Source organism: Phyllobates terribilis, unplaced genomic scaffold, assembly GCF_046119375.1.
Source record: "Phyllobates terribilis strain yellow unplaced genomic scaffold, ASM4611937v1 Scaffold_4__5_contigs__length_816908805, whole genome shotgun sequence".
Taxonomy (NCBI): Eukaryota; Metazoa; Chordata; class Amphibia; order Anura; family Dendrobatidae; genus Phyllobates; species Phyllobates terribilis.
In genome coordinates this window covers 795,359,666-795,374,281 of record NW_027362764.1, presented here as the reverse complement: position 1 = coordinate 795,374,281, position 14,616 = coordinate 795,359,666, and the positions used below count along the sequence as shown (strand labels likewise).

The 14,616-nt window shown below is 47.3% G+C and overlaps 1 protein-coding gene across 2 annotated transcripts in view; it reads left to right on the top strand.

The window, feature by feature from the left end:
* The first annotated feature begins 2,620 nt into the window (after positions 1 to 2,620).
* Positions 2,621 to 14,616, top strand: part of LOC141266087 (cytochrome P450 2C20-like) — a 451,920-nt gene continuing 439,924 nt past the window's right edge. For both annotated transcript variants that reach the window (XM_073679995.1, XM_073679993.1), the window contains exon 1: positions 2,621 to 2,776. The gene's annotated coding sequence lies outside the window, so the exon portion shown is untranslated. The remainder of the gene's footprint in view (positions 2,777 to 14,616) is intronic.

Genomic DNA, 14,616 nt, shown 5'->3' with positions numbered 1-14,616 from the left:
TATTTACGGCAAAAAATGCCAAAAGCAGGATAATACAGAGATTTGACCCGTGGAACTGCAAAACCACACTTGTATTTCTCGGGCCTACACCAGACTATTTTCAACAGATATATTTGTGTCTGAACAATCAGGAGACACTACTGTTTTTCTTTACAGCAAAAAATGCAAAAAAGCAGGATAATACAGAGATTTGACCCGTGGAACTGCAAAACCACACTTGTATTTCTCAGGCCTACACCAGACTATTTTCAACAGATATATTTGTGTCTGAACAATCAGGAGACACTACTACTGTTTTTCTTTATGGCAAAAAATGCCAAAAGCAGGATAATACAGAGATTTGACCCATGGAATTTCAAAACGACACTTGTATTTCTCGGGCCTACACCATACTATTTTCAACAGATATATTTGTGTCTGAACAATCAGGAGACACTACTGTTTTTCATTACCGCAAAAAAATGCAAAAAAGCATGATAATACAGAGATTTGACCCATGGAACTGCAAAACCACACTTGTATTTCTCGGGCCTACACCAGACTATTTTCAACAGATAGGTCTTATATAGACCTGATGACGCTGTGCGGCCAGCCAATCACTATAATGCCACATACAACATGGCTACGGCATTACAGTGCAAGGCAGGCAATTCCTGCATGTTCATTGGCTCTATAAAGAGCGCCAAATATGCAGGGCGGGGACCCAAGCTCCCGCCCGAACAACCTGAAAATACTCGCCGAGTGCCGAGCATATTGAGCACAGTGATGCTCGGATGAGTAACAAGTAGTGGCGAGCTTGTTTGCTCATCACTAGTTCCAATTGCTTGCAAGCCTCACTTCTTTACTGGCTTTAGTATGATTGTGATGACATTCAATTATACAAATCTTCTTTAAACATCACCCCAACTTTAATACAAAATATCAGAAATTGTCTGTTGCCTCTTAACATCATGTCCTCCCTCTACCTGGAACTGAATTTCTCCAAAACTGAACTCCTTGTGCTTCCAACCCTCTAGTAACCTACCTATACCTGATATTTCAATTTCCTTGAGTGGTACAACCATAACTCACAAGCAGCATGTCCATTTTCTTGGGGTCACATTTGACACAAAACTTTCTATTATTACTTATATCCAATCACTCACTCACTCAATCACTCATTTCACCTGGTTCTTAAAAACATCTCCAGAATCTGACTGTTTATCACTTTTGAAATTACAAAAACTATTACTATCGCTCTTATTCATTTTCATCTGGACTACTGCAATGGTTTCTCATCTCCAATCCATCCTGAATGTCCAGGGTCATATTTCTGTCCAGCCACTACACCGATGCCTTCACATTGTGTCAGTAATTGCACTGGTTACCCATCCAATATAGAGTACAATATAAGCTTATATCTGTCACCTACAAAGCTCTCCAGAGTTCTGCACTGCTTTACATCTCCTCACTCATCTCTGTCTATCATCCTACCCGTATTATCATTCATAATCCGAACCTCCCACTTTGGTCTCAAAAACTTCTCTCATGCTGAACCAGTTTTCTGGAATGCACTACCTCAGATGATCTGATTAATACTTCGCTCCCATATTTTTTAGCATCTTTTAAAAACACATCTCACTAGATACTGTAGGTCTATCACCTCACTTCACTAATCTAACTTTTCCTTCTTCACTCTTTCTAAATTTTCCTCACAATCTGGTCGCTCCTACTCATCTGTCCTCACATCCTCCATACACCCTACAGAACTTGGTAACTTACTTAGATACTGCAAAACTAAAATGAGCCCGGAACACCTGTTAGTATAAGTGCAATATGTAGGAACAGTTTCACACTGCGGCCATTTAAGTAACAAAACCTAGGATAGAAGCAAAATGATCAAACCCCCTGCATCAAGTAAATACATAGTAATAGTAAATGTAACTAACATAGGGTACTTACTACTTAGTTGACAAGAGGGCATAAAAGCCGTCCCACCGCGACAAGGTGTACCTTATCAGGAAGGACCCTAACTCTTGTAGTTCACCTTGCTATGTGCCAGCAAACTACAAAATAGATGGGGCAGAGCAGGATCGAGACAAGATTGCTAAGACTCCTACCCGTGGAAAGTTATAGACAAGTTGGTCAGCCTAAAAAGGGGATACAAAGTACAAACATACTGGGTGTGATAAAATGTCAGGTTATGGACTGAAAAACAAAGCTATTTCTGACTAACCAACTAGATGTTGTGGTTGCTAATGACGGCAGCATCTATAGGGTTACATTGTGGGGATCGATGTTCTCACCAATCTCAGAGGTTTCAGCAGTCGGGCTTATTATATCAGCTGGGCACATGGGTACAGAGGCAATACCCGCTGGATCAACATAACTGATGTGTCCACCATGGAGTGTTCTTTTCCCAACCCTCATGATGGATAAATCTGTCAAGTAGAGTTAAGGGGTTAATAGGACAAGTTAGCAAAAATATAAGAAATAAGGATAAAATCATTTTCACAGGTAAACCTGAAGTGTTCTTTTTTTAAATGACACATCTATATGCATTGTATCTGTATATTCGGATTCTGAATACTGATGGCTCATGTGATGCTTGTGTGATTCTTCCAGACAGTTTACCGCTTTCTACATGTGATGAGATGTACAAAATATAAGGTGTCACACTGGGTGTAGAGATGTTTTATTCATAAGTCATATTTTAGATTCTCTCTATTGTGGAGTGTCAGGCACAGTTTCTCCTTTTACACAATTGGATTTGGACAAGGATCTTGGAGATTTTCCGGTAAGTTGATCAGTCTTTTTAGTATTGTTGGAGTTCGGCATCAAGAAAAGTAGGAACAGGGAATGAAGAACAAATAGAGATGTCACTGTCTATCACTTACTGGTTCTTCATAGACATGAGAGCAGTGTCTGCCCCGAACACAGACCTCTCCACTTGGCTCCCTCTAGCTCCTTCTTAAGACCCTTCTTTAAAGGTTCACACAACCATGACTTAATGGCAAATACCAGGTTGTAAAACATCCAGCCAGTACTGATAAAGTGAAAGTCTACTCTTCTCTCTGCTCTCCAGCAGCCAGATCTTTGCTTCAGGTTTTCCAGACCATTTGGTTTACACGTTGGGTCAAGAGCCTTAAGCTCTTCAGCTACAAGCTTCAATATGCCTTCACACCCACCAGAAATCCTGGATGTTGTAGTTGCCTAACTGGACTGCCGAAGGTTGGAGACCCTGTTCTTGAAGATTTCAGCAAGTTTCATTTATGTATATCAGTCAGGTTCTTGCAGCTGTTCATGCGGGTAAAGAAGCAATAGCGCTGGATCAGAATTACTGCTATATCCATCATGAAGGATCGATTTACCAGTGCTCATGATGGATACACCGGACTCCAGATGTCTAGACTGCTTTACATTGCTATGGTCTTTATGTGAAGCATTCCTCTATGACAGTGTCATCTTCCACTCTTTTTACTCTACTGTTTTCTTCAATTTGTTTTCTGACTGTTCATAAAAATGTGATATGGAAAGGGTCCAAAAAGTCTCCAAGTTCATTCAGGACCCCTATTCACCAACGCCGTCTCTCGTTATGCCCACTTTAGTAATTCCCTTACCAGATCAGAGGTGTAGCGAAGGGTTCAGCCCAATGGGGTACCCAACCAAGTACATTTATATGTAGGTGGTACAGTCTAATCATAGTGTATATGGGCATCTTCAGCAGATGATAGAATCAAGACTGATATTTCTCCACCATACAGTCACCATGTCATGGTAGATACTAGTTTCGCACAACATAATGCTGATTACAGTAGTTATAATGAAATTGCAACATCAAGAAGGAAAAGTCATAAAATGATGGAAATCACAGGATGGACAGAGATTTTAATGATCCACAAATTATGAGAAAATGGAAACAAAATCCTCAAAAGTCCAAAAATATACAGTATCTTCCAATTCTCACTGCACTTTCCAGGGGACTGCTCATTGTATACGAGGATATCTCCAAATCCTATGTTATACATCAAACACAAAAAAGAGCGTAAAGAGGTAGAGATTTTTTCTTTAATAGTATTTTATATTATTTTATGTCCATCTTCCAAGTGAAAACATGACTTAAAATGCATAAATGCAAAGCAAAATATCACATTCACCCCGATAAAGCGACAAACACTGAGGTGATCATCAATCATTCGCTACCAACTTATTTTTTTATTTATACTGTTTCTGACAGTCTCGGGAATGTTTCATTTCAGGTTGGTCACTGTCCAATGAAAACATCACATTCCTGATATCACTCTGTGAAATTCTTAAGTCCATGATTTTTTTTCGGTTTGGTTCTGATTTTTACTTACAGTTACAGGGGACATCAATGGGGTCTCCTGTGGCTCCAAGTTGTGCAAACAATTTTATGATTTTTATTTTTTGAAAATAAATATTATTTTTATAGATATTGATATCTGGAAACTTGGAGCTCGGACTCCGTTATTTTTTTTTTTTGTGGAGCGGCACAGGAATGAATTGGAGCTGTTCACACAGTATCTGAAAGATACTTACTTTACACTTTTCCATTGAGGTGGGAGTGGATAGCCTTAATTATATGGACATATATGTTCAAAGATCTTCTACAGATGATAGACTTATTACCACTATGTTCATCAAAGCACTGATAGAAATAATTTATTGAGAAGGGACAGTTTTCATGCACTGCAAACATTTATTAGCATCCCTAAGGGTCAACTCTTACGTGCGGGACACATTTATAGATACATGTTAATACAGTGTTGGTGTGATAGGATGCAGGTTAGAAGAAAAGATTAGATCCGCACAATGTGAACAAATGGAAAGACCTATCTGTAGGAGAGATGGTAGGAAAAAACAGAGATTATCCCATGTTTCCAAATATGATCATCACTCCTAATTCATTATGAAATCCATATTAAAGCATTGGCATCTCTGTACAACAGAACCGAGGCTAGCTCAGTTCTCTAGAGATTCACCCCGATCTGTTTATCAAAAAGGGAAATCTTTGATCAACAATGTTTTTAGGACTGATATTATTAATCCCTTCAGTACTAGAGATGAGTAAATGAAATGTAAGGTTTGGGGTTCGTACCACATACTTAGTGCCCACTACCAGACCCTGAATATGGACTTTTTACTGATTGTCCAGTTTACTGTTCAGGTTCGGATGCCTAATAAAGTTTGTTGAAAGGCTGCAGTGCAGCCAATCAACAAACTGTTAGGCTGTGGGCACTTATGGAACCACAAATATTGACATGGCCCAGCCTGTGTAAATGCAGGATCACGAGTGCCACCACTACTCTACTCTGATTATTGTAGGGATAGGACACAGCTGGAGTAAGGGACAGAATTAGACTGTGCACTCTGCAAAAAAGTCTCTTCGTGTACTCTCCATGTGTCTCAGTGGGAGTACTCAGGGCCGCCATCAGGGCATTACTGCCCTTACTACTGTATGGGGCCCGGTGACCAGAAGCAAAAAGGGGGGGGGCCATCAGCCTGGGCCCCAAGTCCACGATCGGGGGCCCCCATCTCTTTGCTTCTGCTAACCAGGCCCTTAGGGACAGCAGCTCGGTGCATGATGCACCCGGCGAACGGAAATGAGCGCTGCACCATTGCAGGGTGCATCATGGTCCTGGTCATGTGACACGCTGAATGCTCATCTTCAATCCGGAGCAGAGCAGCAGCGTGCCACATGTGTTGCGAGTACGAATATAGATGACGTTACATCAGGTACTCATCGAACATTGTGCGCTGCACTGTGATAATTCAGCACTGTCCTAGGAGTAATGGAGTGGTGCTGTATACCCGGTGCTGTGGGCTGTCTGCAGTGTACCTGGTGAAGTGTGCCCAGCGCTGGGTTGTGCAGTGTTCTGTGTACCTGGTGCTGTGCAGTGGTGCTGCGTGCCTGGTGCTGTGCTGTGCAGTGTGCTGTGTACCTAGTGCTGTGCAGTGTGCCCACTGCTATGCTGTGCAGTGTTCTGTGTACCTGGTGCTGTGCAGTGGTGCTGTGTGCCTGGTGCTGTGTTGTGCAGTGGTGATGTGCCCGGCATTGTGCTGTACAGTGTGCTGTGTACCTGGTGCTGTGCAATGTGCTGTGTACCTGGTGCTGTGCAGTGTGCTGTGTACCTGTGCTGTGCAGTGTGCTGTGTACCTGGCGCTGTGCAGTGGTGATGTGTACCTGGTGCTGTGCAGTGGTGCTGTGAACTTGGTGCTGTGCAGTGGTGCTGTGTGCCTGGCGCCGTGCAGTGGTGCTGTGTGCCCAGCACTGTGCTGTGCAGTGTTCTATGTACCTGGTGCTGTGCAGTGGTGCTGTGTACCTGGTGCTGTGCAGTGTGCTGTGTACTTGGTGCTGTGCAGGGGTGCTGTGTGCCCAGCACTGTGCTGTGCAGTTTTCTATGTACCTGGTGCTGTGCAGTGGTGCTGTGTACCTGGTGCTGTGCAGTTGTGCTGTATGCCTGCCGCTGTGCAGTGGTGCTGTGTGCCCGGCACTGTGCTGTGCAGTGTGTTGTGTACCTGGTGCTGCGCAGTGTGCTGTGCACCTGGCGCTGTGCAGTGGTGCTGTGTGCCCAGCACTGTGCTGTGCAGTGTTCTGTGTACCTGGTGCTGTGCAGTGTGATGTGTGCCTGGTGCTGTGCAGTGGTGCTGTGTGCCTGGTGTTGTGCAGTGGTGCTGTGCAGTGTTGCTGTGTGCCTGGTGCTGTGGTCCTGGTGTTGTGCAGTGGTGCTGTGTAGCTGGCACTGTGCAGTGGTGCTTTGTACCTGGTGCTGTGGTCCTGGTGTTGTGCAGTGGTGCTGTGTACCTGGCACTGTGCAGGGTGCTGTGAACCTGGCACTGTGCAGTGCTGTGTACCTGGCGCTGTGCAGTGGTGCTGTGTGCCCAGCACTGTGCTGTGCAGTTTTCTGTGTACCTGGTGCTGTGCAGTGTGCTGTGTACCTGGCGCTGTGCAGTGGTGCTGTGTACCTGGTGCTGTGCAGTGGTGCTGTGTACCTGGTGCTGTGCAGTGTGCTGTGTACCTGGCGCTGTGCAGTGGTGCTGTGTGCCTGGTGCTGTGCAGTGGTGCTGTGTACCTGGCACTGTGCAGTGGTGCTGTGTGCCTGGCGCTGTGCAGTTGTGCTGTGTACCTGGTGCTGTGGTCCTGGTGTCAGTACATACAGTTCTGTATCTTGTTCGCCTGTTGCATGAGGGGGAGGCAGTATCACAGCAGGGGGCGCACTCACGCCTGTATCACACAAGGGTTACAATGGGGTCTGCAGGGGGCCGGGGGTGTAAATTCCATTATTGCCGCTGCCCTCCCCTTAGTGCAGCCCCAGAGAGGACACATTCTTTCTCTGCACCGTGGACTGTGCTGCTGCAACTCTGTGACCCTCAAACATCAGCCTGAGCTTCGTTGCCCATAGCAACCAGTCAGAGCGCAGCTCTCATCTTCTACACTGCGATACAAAAATGGAAGCAGAATTCTGATTGGTTGCTAGGAGCACCAAGGCCTCTTTTCTATCACCATTGCCACGGAGGAGTTCATGAAATAAATAAAAATCCTTGTACTTAAAGGGGTTGTCCAGTTTTAGATGAACATGTCCAAAGAATGCGCTATCCCTGACCATGGCTTCTGTATATTATTAACTATAATAATATCACAACATTCAGGTGTTTTTCTAATTGTGAATGGCCTCATCTTCTCTGAGCACCAATGTCAGCCGATTCCTTTATCCGTTCTTGTGTCACATGTCCATTGATAAAACATAGACTGACATTTCCAAACATTCTGTTGGCGCTAGAGATGAGGCTGCTGAGTGGAGGCTGTTGAGAGGCTGAGGAGCGGGGGCGCCAATTTTGTTTCAAGACAGTGCCAACTAGTGATGAGCGCGCATGCTCGCTACTGCTCGGAGCTCGCCGAGTATTTCAGGGGTTGCTCAGCGGGAGCTCGGGTCTCCTCCCTTCATGTTTAGCGCTCTTTAGAGAGCCAATGAACATGCAGGGATTGCCTGCCACTCACTTTAATGCCGTAGTTGTGGCGTAATGTTGGTTGTGGCAATACAGTGATTGGCTGGCCGCACAGCGTCATCGGGTCTATATCAGACCTGGCACCGCCATGCTCCTCACAGTCACTCCGGATCAGACAGTGTAGGGAGAGCTGCTGCTGAGCTAGGGAGAGATTTGCTTGTTTCTAGTTAGTGTAGGTATACCAAACTATATTAGAGACACATATCCATCTCTGCTAACAGTCCTTCTGAGGACTAATCCATCTGCAGAGATATCAGGCAGGCAGGATGTATAGGCAGGCAGGCAGTGTATATAGCAGACTGAAGTGCATATAGCACAAGAAGCTCCATTCCAGTTCTGTCTGCTGCTGTTAGATATTTCTATACAAAGGCCCAGGTCTCAGGAGCCAGGAATACTTTTCTTTGGATCTTAATTCTCATTATTTGCTTAAAAAGCAATCCAGAGAACACCATTGTTCTGCACCATTTGCTTGTTGGCACTGCAGAATACAGCCAGGTCCTTTCCATATTACAGCGCTAAAAATCCAGCCATTTAAAACTGTGTTTTCTCTGTCAAATGGATCACATATAGGTTGTCAGAAAATACTGCCATTTCTGACCTTCATTAATAATTTCTTTCAGTGTGTCAGTGAAGCAATTCACAGCAGATTGCTGTTCAAAATACTTACCTTTAGGCCAGGTATTTAAATCTGTGGTTTCTCCGTCACACGGATCACATATAAGTTCGCTCCAAATTCAGTCATTTGTTGTGAGCGTGCAAGATACTGTCTTCCATTTAAAATGGGCAACGCACGTGACAAGGGACGGGGAACTGGACGTGATGGTGATGATGGTGCATTCAGAGGGCGATGCCGTGGGCAAGCTGAATTGTGTCACAACAAACACCCACATCTTCTCACTCAATCTTCCTGTCTCAATTAATAGGGGACCGCAGAACACCACTATTGTACCCAGAGCAGTGTCAAAAAGTTATTGGTTGGATAGCAGATAATGCTTCCAGTCACTTAACCACCACCACCACCACCTTGTCTTCCACACAGTCAAGTCTCAGTAGCCGTGAGTCTGGGCCGCATATTCTTCACCCTGATCCTCCTTCCTCCCACCATGCCGAGTGCCCGGAGACAACTGATCCCACTCTTGGACACTCTGAAGAGTTGTTTACTTTCCCATTTATAGATTCGGGCCTCTTGCCTGTTCCACTTGAAGCGGGGCAAGAGGAGATCACATGTAGCGATGCCCAAATATTTGAGCAGCAATGGTCACACAAAGGCGACGGAGGGAAAGTGTCCCAAGAGGTGGACGATGTTGAAACACAATTGCCAGAAAGTCAGAAGGAGGACAAGGGTGCGGAAGTGAAAGACGAAGAGGTAGATGATATAGCAACTCACCCAACCTGGCAGGAGGACATGCAGAGCGAGGACAGCAGAACACAGGGGGAGGGAGGCAGAGCACCCCAACAGGCAGCAAGGATCAGTTGTGGCGCCGCTGAGGGTTCAGTCGCCACAGGGGTACTGCACCTCAGACCGAGGTGTGGTATCTCCTCTCCGAGGTAAGGGTGGAGCACCTCTCAGGACTCAGCCATCCATCCAACACTACACCTCTCCCACCTGAGGGGGGCTTATATGCACCAGGGTGCTGCCCCAGCCGGGATAAGAGGAGATGGGAGGGAACCAAAGATAGGGGGAACCATGTAGTGGGTGAGGGTGGAGGACGGACTTTAGGTTACACCACAAAATTCATATTTAATAAACGGCCATCTTGGGCTTATGGTCTTTGATTGTGATCTTCATCACTGAACGTGGCTTTCTACGTGAACCTGCAGCTGATAGAAAATACACGGTCCTCGTACTCCGGCCTTGAGGCGAGGAGCGGCTAGAGTTAACCGCTGTCTCTACTCGGTCAAGGTACCTACCTAAGAAGGCCTGGAGGGGAGTAGCAAAAGGATCCCAGGGGGATGCAGACGGAGCGGCATACGCCACCTATCCTCACAATTCTGGCCTAGCCAGAGGGACTCCTGCTGCAAAAGGGGTACCGGCCCCCAATATCTGACTGTGTCACTTCAAGTCTTGGTCAGAAAAGCCCGGAGGCTCAGTGGATCCCACCGGGTAACGGACGGAGCGGAGTCACCACCCATACCCTTGTTCTGTGCATGGTCCAGAGGGAGACCCGGCCTTAGTACATGTACCACATATGGACAGGAGAGGACCTAGTGGGGAAAATCTAGGAACACTCTGGTGCAGGGGGTCCTGATTGATGCACCCGAACTACCCGGAGTGTGCTGAACCCCTTCCTGGTCGACGCAGCGCGCCGTGAGGAGCAAGGAGAAGCCTTGCAGCTGACACCTAACAATGTGAGTAAAGCTTGGAAGACTGCATCCATTGCGTCCGGTCCCTTATTTCAGCACGACACCACACCGCACCACCCACTACGACCCCCCTCATCCGTCTTCACTGCCCTGAGGCCCTGCTCTACCTGTGGGGAGTAGTACCATCTTCTGCTGCCACTACATCCCGCCTTAGAGGACTGCCGCAGCGCTGGTGGCGAATCACCAGGCACCACAGGTGGCGTAGTCAATACATCCACTCAATTACCACCGTCCTTCCTAGCCCTTATTTTGATGTGACAACCCTGGGCACGGGCCGGGCCTAGGCCACGACTGCATCCACCTTCCACCTGGAGGCCCGGTTCCGAGTACCCCCATCTCTCAGGTTGGGCTAGCGAGTAGCGATGTAGGCATTACAACTTGGCGTAGTCGGCAGGATTGCGTGCCCGCAGCAACGGACGAAGTGATCCCCATTGCTACCGGGTACTGCTTGCCTTTACAACAGACTGTCGTTTCACATTCCATGTGGCGCCCGCCTAAGAAGAACGGATGCTATTATGTGCAAAAAGGACAGCAACCCGGAACCTCCCATCGTGTGCATGGCTTCCCAAGGGCGCCAAAAATGCAGACCGCCCCCTCCAGCAGAGACAGTCAGCGCAGGGATGTCCGTCAAAACAGATGGGACGTCCCTGGGAGTGCCCGTCAGCCTGCCGCCATGGAGCCGCCCCGAAAAGAGGAGACGAAGGCAACAACAAGGTGTGGCCGCAACAATCCTAGATACGCCGCACCCTGCAGCAGTGATGGAGGCCGCCGAGGAGAGTTCCGCCGAGTCCTCCGGAGCTGTTCCACGAGCTGCCACCTTCCTCAGAGTGAAGGGAATATGCCTAACCACGGAGGAGGTCGAGTTCCTCCGAGGAGAAACCCCGGACTTGACCCAGAGGGTCGAGGAGGCCCAGAAATTGGTCGCCACGGAGTGGAGGGAGTCGGTGCTGCACAGGATCCAGGCCCGCCCCCAAAGCTCCTCATGTCGGTCCGTGGAGGCCGCAGCCCAGGCAAAGGAAACCCAGGAGGCCGTGCGTGACCCAGGAGTGGGTAAGACGGAAATCCCCAACCCCCGCGCGGGACACACTGTATCCCTCATAAGTGTCCTGCCAGCACCCCCGTCCCCGGCCGCCATCATATGGGATCAGCTATCGGCTCTGGAGGCCCAGGCCCAAGCCACCGCCATCACCGGAGACCTGCTGTGCCTCCCGACTCCTGTCCCAGGGAGTCCTGAGTTTCACGGGGAATCCACTTGCCCCTACCCGGACTGGTCCGTACCTACAGAGGACCTGCAGCAACCTCTGATGATGCCGCTTCCTGCGCCCCCGGTTGCCTGCCTGGCAGAGGAAGAGATGCCCTGGGACTACCAGAGGGGGACCTGATGGGCTTCCCCCAAGAGACAGGGGATGATGTGCAGAGGAGGAAGGAGATCTGTAAAAAGCAGCTCCTCCAATTCGACAAGGAGCGGCGGGAGAGGAGGATCTGCTGCGAGCGCCTGGAGGTGCGCTCCAAAGCCGCGAAGTCCAAGGCCCGCCAGGCAGAGGCCGCCCGTCCAAGCCCTCGGGAGTAGTGCTGAGCCACCCCCGTAGTGTTCAAGTTCAGTTCGGTTCGTCGAACACCAGTATGCTCGCCGAACTGTTCGTCGAACACCAGAATGTTCGCCGAACTGTTCGTCGAACTGTTCGTCGAACACCTTCGAACACCGTTAAAACCAATGGCAGGCAAACAAAAACATATAGAAACACATAGAAAACATATAGAAAACACTTTATAGGTGTCCAAAAGCTGACAAACTGCTCAGAAGACACAACTAACACATGGAAAAGTGAGAAGTACACATAGTCATGCGAAAAGAAAAGAGGTGGAGGAGTAAAAGGAGGGGGAGACACAGATATAGGCATGTCATGCCCTTCTAAAACCAAAAAAGTGCGAAGCCGACACGGCCAGTCCGTTCCTGCCCGTGCGACCTCCGTGTCACCGGGTTTGTGCCAGAGCCGCGGTGGACCCTGACGGCCAGCTCCCCTCTCCCAATACTGGTGCCTGTCCGCTGGTGGGTCGAGCGAGCCCCCCTGCGGTGGAGGCAGGTCTAATCTTTTTAATTTAAATTGTCTCTCTAATTTGAATGAGTACACTTTAAATTCTTTTACAGCTGGGATAATCCGCTGACTAGCAGACACTCCTACTAGGCACAAAGTATTTCCTGGGCTAGATACAGTTAAAAATTTCTAATTAGATACTCTCGTTGGATGCTGAGAAAGCATTCCATAGAGTCTCCTGGCACGCGATATATCATTCTCTTAAAAAGCTTGGGGTAGGGGTCTAGGGGACCCTTTTATAGCCAAAATCACGGCCCTGTATCGCAATACGTCACCTAGGCTGAAGATAGATGGAACATTTTCATCACCTTTCATAATCACCAATGGTACAAGGCAGGGATGTCCTCTGACCCTCTCTTATACATCCTAGTGACGGAGCACCTGCTCTCATCAATTCGCCATAACCCCAATATTAGGTGGATTGAGGTGGGAGGCACCGAGTACAAGTGCTCTGCATTTTCTAATGATGTCCTAGTATATATCACTCAACCACATATATCCATCCCTGCTGTTATGGCTGAAATAGATCACTTTGTTACATGGTCAAATTTTAAAATCAATGCAGCGAAGTCTGAGGCCCTCGATGTCTCCCTCCCCAAATCCATACAGGATTCCATCCAGTCCAAATTTCCCTTTGCCTGACCCTCACAGGGTATCAAATACTTAGGAATTCGTATTCATAGAGACCTCTCCCATCTATGTTATCTTAATTTTGGGCCCTTTATTGAGCAACTCCATACAGACCACGGTTGGCAAGTTAGACTGTAAGATTCAATACGTGAACTACTGGTGTTTTATGGAAAAGCACATGTACACTGTGTTCCAAATTATTATGCAAAAAGTGTTTAGGAGTGATAAGGGAAGAATTTGTTTGTTTGTCAGTAAAACTCATTGATGGTTATGTGTGTCAGGGCACTTTATATCACTGTAAGCAATTGCAGACACCTGTGCTAATTAGTTTGGCAGGTGTGTCCAATGAAAGGCAAGACTACTTAAGAAGGCTGTCCCACATTATTAAGCAGCCTACATTTTCTGCCAAAATAGGAAAGAAAAAGGATGTGTCGGCTGCTGAGAAACAACAAATTGTGGAGTGTTTAGGTCAAGGCATGACTACAATCAACATTGCCAAGACACTTCATCCTGATCATCGCACAATCAAGAAGTATGTAGCTGATTCACAGTACACACGTGTGCGTGTTGATAAGGGAAAATTGAGGACTCTTTCCTACAGGCAATTACGTCAGGTTAAAAGAGCAGTGGCAAAAAGCCTTGTCATAGCAGCAGACAAGTTTTTGAAGCTGCTGGTGCCTCCAACGTCCCCCGAACAACAAGATACAGGGTCCTTCAGAGGTTTGCAGCTGTGCATACGCCATCCTGTCGACCTCCTCTATCCACTTCACACAAGCAGAAACGGCTCCAGTGGGCCAAACATTACATGAAGACTGATTTCAAAACTGTTTTGTTCACGGATGAGTGCCGTGCAGCGCTCGATGGTCCAGATGGATGGAGTGGAGGATGGCTGGTTGAAGGACACCAGACGCAAACACGGCTACAGCGCCAACAAGGAGGAGGTGGAGTAATGTTTTGGGCTGGAATCATGGGGAGAGAGATTGTCGGCCCCTTTAGGATCCCTGAAGGCGCTAAAGATGAACTCCATAATGTATGTGGATTTTCTCAAACAGCACTTCCTGCCATGGTTCAAGAAGAAGAACCGTGTATTTCACAGCAAGATCATTTTTTTGCATGATAATGCACCATCTCATGCTGCACATAAAACATCTGCATCTCTGGCTGATATGGGCATAAAAGGGGACAAACTTATGGTGTGACCCCCATGCTCCCCTGACCTCTACCCCATTCAGAACCTCTGGAGCATCATCAAAAGGAGTGTCTATGATGGCGGGAGGCAGTTCACATCTAAGCAACAGCTCTGGGAGGGTATTCTGTCCTCATGCAAAACAATTGAAGCAGAAACCATCCAAAACCTGACAAATTCAATGGACGAGAGAGTTCAGAAGCTCCTTTCGAACAAGGGGTCCTATGTGAAAATGTAACATCACCTAGAATAAAGTTTTGAGTTGAAAACTGTTTGATTTCAGTTTCTAATAACCTGCTTATGCATATAATTTCAAAAATGACCATTTTTTTG